Source organism: Arvicanthis niloticus, chromosome 7, assembly GCF_011762505.2.
Source record: "Arvicanthis niloticus isolate mArvNil1 chromosome 7, mArvNil1.pat.X, whole genome shotgun sequence".
NCBI classification, from domain to species: Eukaryota; Metazoa; Chordata; class Mammalia; order Rodentia; family Muridae; genus Arvicanthis; species Arvicanthis niloticus.
In genome coordinates this window covers 62,739,328-62,748,142 of record NC_047664.1, presented here as the reverse complement: position 1 = coordinate 62,748,142, position 8,815 = coordinate 62,739,328, and the positions used below count along the sequence as shown (strand labels likewise).

The following is an 8,815-nucleotide window of genomic DNA, read 5'->3' as shown; positions in this document are numbered from 1 at the left end:
CACATGAAACATGTTAGAGGACTTGTAAGAGTGGCATACTTGGTATTAATTAAAACTCACAAGCATGTTCAGCATGTACTTAAAATGAGTAGGGCTACTTTATTGTTAAATTCTTCTTAGAATTTATAGATGGTCACACATATTGAAACCTGTGTTTTAGAGGTAAGTCTTACATAGTTGCTATACTTACTACAACTGGAAGGTTAATAATAAGTAGGAAACTCAACAGTGAAAAATACCTGTTACCCAAAAAAGTTATAAATATATATATATATATATATATATATATATATATATATATAATGCGTGCTCATGTCTTGTGAAAACACACCCATGCCTTACAATATCTTTTGTGCTTTCATTTGCTCCTTAATTAATAATCTTTCATTAAAACACTGACACAAATGAAAATGATTACCATTTTAGATTTTTAAATTCATGCTACTCTTATACCTGATTTAGTTTGTATTTTCCAGATTTTCCAACATGCTTTTCTAGTTCATTATCTTAAAAAAAACTTTAATTTTCACTTTTTTCTCCAGTTTCATAGTAAACTTCTAAAAGCTCCCTAAATCAAAAAGCCAAACCTACAGAAGCCATTTAAACACCTTGTGTTCTTTCCAGAGGACTTGGTGAAGGTGTTCTCTCTCTCTCTCTCTCTCTCTCTCTCTCTCTCTCTCTCTCTCTCTCTCTCTCTCTGATCTAACTCCCATACTTTGCACTGTTCTTCAAATATTTTAATGTGTAACAGAATGCTATTGCTTAAGTCTCTTTTTATTGGATATTTTATTTACATTTCAGATGTTATCCCTTATCCCATATTCCCCCCAGGAACTCCCTATCCCACCCCCTCCTCCTGCTTCTATGAGGATGTGCCCCCACCTATCCCCCGACTCCCACTTCCACACCCTTGAATTCCCCTACACTCACCTCCAGCCTTCATGGGACCAAGGATCTCTTCTCTCACCTATGCTGACAAGGCCATCCTCCCCTACATATACAGCTGGAGTCATGGGTCTCTCCCTATGGCTCCCAAGCTGGTGGTTTAGACCCTAGGAGCTCTGTTTGGTTAGTACTGTTGTTCTCCTCATGGGACTGCGAACCCTTTCAGTTCCTTCAGTCTTTTCTCTAACTCCTCCATTGGGAACCCCTTGATCAGTTTAATGGTTAGCTGTGAGCATCTGCCTCTGAATATGTCAGACTCTGGCAGACCTCTAAGGAGACAGCTATATCAGGCTTCTGTCAGCCTGCACTTCCTGACATCTACATCAGCGTCTACCTTTGGTGACTGCACATGGGATGGATACCCAGGTGGAATGGTCTCCAGGCAGCCCCTCCTTCAGTTTTTTCCCCACACTTTGTCTCCATATTTGCTCCCTTGAGGATTTTGTTACTCCTTCTAAGAAGGACCGAAGCACCCACACTAGGTCTTCCTTCTTCATGAGCTTCATGTGGTCTGTGAGTTGAATCTTGGTCATTTCAAGCTTCTGGGCTTTTCAGTCTTTTTTAATGACTTTCATTTTTGGCCAAGAAAATAAAATCATTTGCAGATATACACCAACATCTCATGGTCAGTCACCAAAAAAAGAAACTTTAAGTAATTTTTATACTTGAAACTTAATTGTGTTTTCTGTCTCTTTTTGTGCATTTATGTTACTTTTTCAATTTTATAGTGAGTCACTGACACCTCCTCTTTGTTCAGATAAATTAGGGAAAAATCCATTTTAAGTGAGTTAAAATATTCTTTGTTTCTACTTGAGCTCTTGTACATATTTTGTCTGTCTTGCATTCTTGATTTTCGCATCTCCTCTTGCTTTCACCTTTGTGATTCCATATCAGTATTTTTCCAAAGTAGTAAAGGAGCCTTTCAAATAAGGACTGACACTTCTAATTCTTTAGTGAGTGGCCATTAAAAAGTAGAGAACCAGGAAGTGGCAAATCAATAGTTATTAGATTCATCAAGGAAGCAAAGTAAATTATTACATAAGTATTGCTGTTCTTTTTTCTTTTCTTTTCTTTTTTTTTTGGGGGGGGGGTATGGCGTTAACACTGTTCACTTATTTTTCAAAGAATGATACAGGCTTTCCTGTAAGTGTGAGATATTCTCTGAGCCCTGCAAATGTAAATATATCCGTTTCAATTCCACCAACACTCAGGCTCTATATGAAAACAATTGTTAGGGGAAACAAACAGCTGCAAACTTTCCTAAAAGCAGGGACTTTGTAGAACTTTGAAAATACAATCCGTTATTGACCTGATTGTTTAAAACCCAACAGATTCCTTTTTTCTAGGGCTTAGCACTCACTTTATCTTTTGATGTTCCTGCAGTGGAGGTGAGGTCTTGAAGCACCAGCAGCCTAATTAGGCTGCATGCTGTCACTGGGGATATCTCCAAATATCTTTATGCTCCATCATCATGTCCTGAAATTTACAGGGTGGGGCAATGAATCTTATAAATGCCAATTTATTTAAGTTCTAATCACAGATACTTCATCAACGGACAAAAGAAAAACCTCTGTAGGTACACCACTTGAAAATCTGGGACAACTTACATGTAATTTCAGGAATCAGCAGGGACACACAGCTGGAGAAAAATAAAAAAGCTTGCTGTAATTGAAAATTGCCTTGCAGCTTGTTTGTGATTAAAATGAAGTTTAGTTCCTTGAAATCTTGTTTAGCACTTAGATCTGTTTTACTTAAGCATTGAAATATTGTCTATTGTCTGAATGATCAAACTGGCACAGGCATGTCTTTGCATTGAATGCCACATGGAAATGTGCACTTGAAAAACACATAGTCACATCAATCACGAGTTGTGGAAAGGGAAGGTCGTCCTTTGGAGTAATGAGAGAAGAAAACCAGCTCAGGTAAATTATTCATCAAACTTGAAAATTCAGAATTAAACAGAATTCTTTTATTAGCAATGTTTTACTAACGATGGAGCAGAGTGTCACAGCTACAATTGAGCATCCTTGGGGCTGTCTTGTCTATACATACAGTAGTTTTATTCAATCTTTTTCTAGTTCACCAATTTCCCTTGTGTGTCTGTTTGTCTGGTATATGCAAATAAATTTTGGACAATAAAAATCTGTTATCTTCCACTCAGCACCAAATTTCATTGTTTTCCAGCAGCTGCTTCAAATAAATAAAAGGTAGCATTTGCAAGTGGAAAGACAATTTCCTGTTTTTCTAGGAAGACTCTTTTCACAGCAACCCAATAACAAAGTAATATTTATTTGGTTCAGTTTGTAGCATTGGGAACTTGTAATCACCTTCTACCTTCATGAGAATATGGTTTTTGACAGCTTTGTTTTTTTGGTTTAATATTTCACTATTGAAAAGATTTATATACATTTTCCCTACTTTAATTTGTTATGAATCCCCATGCAAATATTTGCAGGTCTTTGTCTCTATTGATAGACTATTTACATTAGATCTGTTGCATATGCTATGTGAATTCACCTGATTATTAGCATAGCCTATATCTCATAATTCTCCCCTTTGCATTACATTCTATAGAATCATTGTTACTCTAACATCATTGTTAAGCAAACATTGCCAAGGTACTTTAAAATTAATAAAAGAGCTCACCACACAGAATGGCTGTCTTAACAGTTACACTGATTCAGGCTTGTTTCTCAGAATCTTTTTTAAATCATTCACTTTTCCTCACAGGGATGATTTTGTCTGAAGCTTGATTATTCTCCTTGATATGCTTGATTATAAACCACAAGTGGCTAATCGTCACTCTGAGTCACACCTCCTCAGACTCTGTCCTCTAAAATGTTCAGTCTAAAACCATTTCTTAATCTTTCTGTAAGGGGATAATGATTTAAAAAACCATATATACTATGAATAATTAAAAATTAAAAATGCCCTGAAGATTGTCCCTCAATTTGGTTCTTACAAATTACTAAATTCCTATCTACTATTTTCTGCGTAACAGAATGCCATGCTGATTTCATGAAACCCTTCTTTGGTTAAGAAAATAATACATGAACATTCAAAGAAAATATAAGTTTTGGCATTCAAATGTCATTTTGTAAATACCTTGAAATAATTGTTTAGAATATATATATATATATATATATATATATATATATATATATGATATTCTAAATGGAAATCAAAATGTTTTTCTATAAGATAAAATGTTACCCAAACCCCTCATGTATATTTTATACTTCTTCAAATTTAAATTTACTAAAATGTGGAGCATTATCATCAATAAGAAATACAAATTTTTAGCATCAAATAGACAAATTCTTCTTATTGCATATTTGAAAAATATTCAACTTTTATTTCTTATATCCAAAAACCATGATATTGTGTATTCCCGTAATCACTTCACTACTACATAGATTTCTACAACTGGGTACTACATGGATAATGCTTAGAATTACTGGCTGTATATATGTAGTAAAAAACAAACATCCTTATAATAGATCTCCACTGGACCTGGTGGGCATAACATTGTGTGATCAACCCATAGGTAATTTTTTTTCAGGACAATCTACTATCATCAGAGATTGGAGAATTTACAATAATTGATACCAGTTTTCTTTGTTCTTCTGTTATACGTTTGGATGCCCATAACTGTGACTTTGTCTTGATTCACATTTTCATTAGTTCTATGTGAAAGGCCTCAGCCACTCAGATTTGGTTCAATTCTGAAAGCTTAATTTTGTTCTATTTTCTATTTTCTTAGTTATTTTACTTTTCATTTTACACACATATATTCAAACTGTAATAGAAACAAATCATTGAGGTTGAATTGCATCTCTTCAGAAAAATATCTTGAAATCCTGACCCCAAGCAGGTAAGAAGGTGATATGATTTGAAAGCCAAGTCATATGGAACTAGTGAAGCTACAACCTAGAATTGACTGTAGTGTTTGTGGTGGTTTGAATATGAAAGGTGCCCATAGACTCATGTGTTTGAATGTCTGGTGCATATGCAGTAGCATTGTAGGAGAAAGTATGTCATTGTGAAAGCAGGTTCTGAGGTTTCTATGTCCTCAAATTAGACCTAATGGGACAGTATTTTTCCCTGTCTTGCTAATCAAGATATAGAGCTCTCAGATTCTTCTCCAGTACCATGTCTGCCTGCATCCTGTTACATTTCCCACCATAGTGATAATGAACTCAACTTCTGAACTATACATTAGGCCAAAATTAAATATTTTCCTGTATAAGAGATGCTGATGTCATAGTATCTCTTTACAGAAATAAAACACTAACTAAGATGGTGTCACAGAGCAATAGAGAAACATTAAAATAGGACCAAAAGAGATGGTTGATAGTAACACAGGTTAGAGTAGGAATTATGGAGATAGAAAATTTAACACAAAAGGCCTTTGAAAAGCCGCATGAAAACCTGCTATTATAGAAGATGTCTAATGTATACATATATAAAACATATTTAAATAGAATCGTCATATAATTGTAGAGATCATGGTCCATTATGATTCAATATTCTATCAAATAGACCTATCAATACCAGAAGTATGTTACATCTTTTTAACTTGTTCCCACTAGGGTCCTGTGAACACTCTGAATATTGCAGGCTATTGTCAATGATACTGCTTACCTTCCACTACTGAAAAGTAAGACCATACACTTAAAGATACTACAAAAATATAATCAATAACGTTAGAAAATATAGCTGATACTCAACTTAAAGCTTAATTCAATTTAATAGCTGGCATCCATATATTTATAAGGTAATATACAATCTGCTGAGTATATAAATTACACTCCAAGGACTTTCCCATTCTAAGAAGTAGAGACCAACAAAAATTAGACTCTATTGTTCAGTAAACTTTTAATTTTGTTTTAGTTTTTACTTTATTTTTAAGAAAAAAGAAATGCATTGTTAGGATTTTTTCTGAGGATTTTGAAAGAGAAAATTTGTATGTGGTGATATGCATATAAGATGATACACAAAGAAATAAGCAAAATACGATTATCTATAAACCCCTAATATGTCTGAGCCTATCAAAATCATTGAGACACACACATATCAAGTTTTCTTCTAATGCCATATGAAGGACCATTGTTCAAGCTAAGTCAGTAAGAACTAACTGCTCATTTAAAAAGTCTAGTCTTTACCTTCAATACCTGGAGGATGATCTCAAAACTCTTAGGATGCTTGGCTTTGCAGAAGTAACTGTCTTTGGGCTGTGTGGTTGTAAATATAGTTATTTCCCTCTGGAAACTCAGGTTGAAACCTAAAAGCCAATGCTCAGTGACAAGAATTGGAAATTTTACGTAATAATGGTATTTTAAAATGGACCATTTAGGACATTTTTAGGGTTAAAGTAATTAGCTAGGATATCATTATTGGAACACGAAGGCAAACCCACAAACGAACCTAATAGTGGCATTATAAGAAAAGGTGAAGCAGCATACACTATGCATCTGTCCTCTCCTCACACGGCTTCAGAACTGTAACAGCCACAATGTCATTAAGAGTTGTAGGCCCTGGAGTAGATATTAAAAGTATGAGTCAAAGTAACCCCCCTCGTTTAATTTACCAGGTTGTTTGGTTATAGTATTAATCATATCAAGTCAATTAGTAAAAGAACCTTGGTCAAGAAACAGAGTAAATGATTTTGGAATCTCCCAAATTTACAAGATTGTTAAAAGGGAATCTATAAAGAATTTTTTAATGTTTCTATTTCAATGGAATTGGAGAATGTAATCTTCAAAGTATTTCCTTTTTGTACTGATTTAGGACTAATCAGTAATAGTTTATAGTCTAAATATGACAATTTTTTATTGTAACGAACTTGGAAATACACCATATTCATTTATTTTAACATTAACCGCTTTTCTGTTCTCATGACAATCACAAATGGCTCTAACAACAGTATGACTCCCAAAGCCTAAAAGATGATCTCCCTGATTCTTAGTAGAAAAAAAAAAATCATTCTCACATGGCTACATCATGTGCTTTTCTGTGTCAGTTCTATAATGGAACAGACTAACTGATACAGAAACATACAGACCTTTTCTTTAGTTTCACGTAAATTCTTTGATTCCATTAATCATTGTAGCAGCATGTGCTTTCACAACCATTTTTCTATACTAAAAATTGGAACGATACAGAGAAGATTAGCATGGCCCCTGCGCAAGGATGACACGCAAATTCGTGAAGTGTTCCATATTTTTCAACCAGGTCATTTGGTAAAGGTGAAAAATGAAGGTGATGATTTCGGCTGGGGAGTAGTAGTGAACGTCTCAAAAAAAAGTCAAATGTCAAGCCTAATTCTGGTGAACTGGATCCCTTGTATGTGGTGGAAGTTCTCCTATTACGATATAACAAAGAAAGCCTGAAAAACTCAGCCAGCAAAGCTGGACTAGAAACTAGAGATGCAGGTTTTTCCACTTCTGGTGGATCTCCTGTCTGCCATCAACACTGTCAGGCTCTACATTCCAAAAGAACTTCGACCCCGTGGACAACAGGCAGAGCGTCTTAAAGTACATACAGGAAGTTCAAAAGCGCTTTCCTGACAGTGTTCCTCTGTTAGATCCTATTGATGACATGGGCATTCAAGATCAAGGACTGAAAAAAGTCATTCAGAAAGTAGAGGCTTTTGAGCAACGAATGTACTCGTATCCGCTTCACAATGATCCTAATTTGGAAACTGTTTATCCACTTTGTAAAAAAAAAAAAAAAAAAAAAAAAAAAAAAAAAAAAAAAAAAAAAAAAAAAAAGGCACAGATTGCAATAGATATTAAATCTGCAAAGAGAGAACTGAAGAAAGCAAGGACTGTTCTGAAAATAGATGAACTCAAATGTTGCAAGCGTGTTCTTAGACGGCTGGGCTTTGCGACATCTTCTGATGTCATAGAGATGAAAGGACGGGTGGCTTGTGAAATAAGCAGTGCTGACGAGCTCCTTCTAACAGATATGTTGTCCAATGGGCTTTTCAATGACCTTTCTTCAGAACAGGCAACCGCACTGTTGCGCTGTTTTGTGTTTCAAGAGAATTCTAGTGAGATGCCCAAATTAACAGAGCAATTAGCTGGACCACTCCAAATGCAGGAATGTGCTAAAAGGATTGCAAAAGTTCCAGCAGAGGCAAAACTGGAGGTTGATGAAGAAACTTACCTAAGCTCATTCAAGCCGCACCTGATGGATGTGGTGTATATTGGGCAACTGGGGCCACATTTGCTCATATCTGCAAAATGACGGACGTCTTTGAAGGCAGTATAATTCGTTGTATGAGGCGGCTGGAAGAATTGCTTCGACGGATGTGTCAAGCAGCAAAAGCCATTGGAGATACAGAGCTGGAGAACAAATTTGCTGAAGGAATTACCAATATCAAGAGGGATATTGGCTTTGCTGCCAGCCTCTACTTATAGAGTTCAGTGTTACTCACTGCCTGTCTGATTGCAGTTTACTATAAATGCTTACAAGAGTTCAAGTGGTTCTCCCAACTCAAGAGAGTGGTTCGCTTACATTTTATTGTATTTAAATCAAATATAATTCTGAGAAGGCATGTAACATACACATTTGTACATAGCATCTTTCAATAAAAAATGTACAGGTGGGGCAGTGAAAAAAATTTTTATCCACACATCCTTTCTAATATTAACTGTCGCTATTCTCAGTCCATATTTTTTTCTGAGTGCAGATCATTAAACATGCCTATTTTTTTTTTAAAAAAAAAGAAAAATGTGTCTGCTAGTGATTCCTGTTGTTGAATTAGGGAAAATATGGAAGAAGCTGAGGAGGAAGGTGAGCCTATAGGAAGACCAGCAGTCTCAATTAACCTGAAACCTCGAGATGTCTCAGACTCTGAGACACC

The 8,815-nt window shown here is 35.4% G+C and overlaps 2 pseudogenes; both read left to right on the top strand.

Moving 5' to 3' along the window:
- Positions 1 to 7,061: 7,061 nt before the first annotated feature.
- LOC117712405 (exosome RNA helicase MTR4 pseudogene) lies at positions 7,062 to 8,377 on the top strand (annotated as a pseudogene).
- Positions 7,072 to 7,172, top strand: LOC117713252 (U6 spliceosomal RNA; annotated as a pseudogene).
- Positions 8,378 to 8,815: the final 438 nt, after the last annotated feature.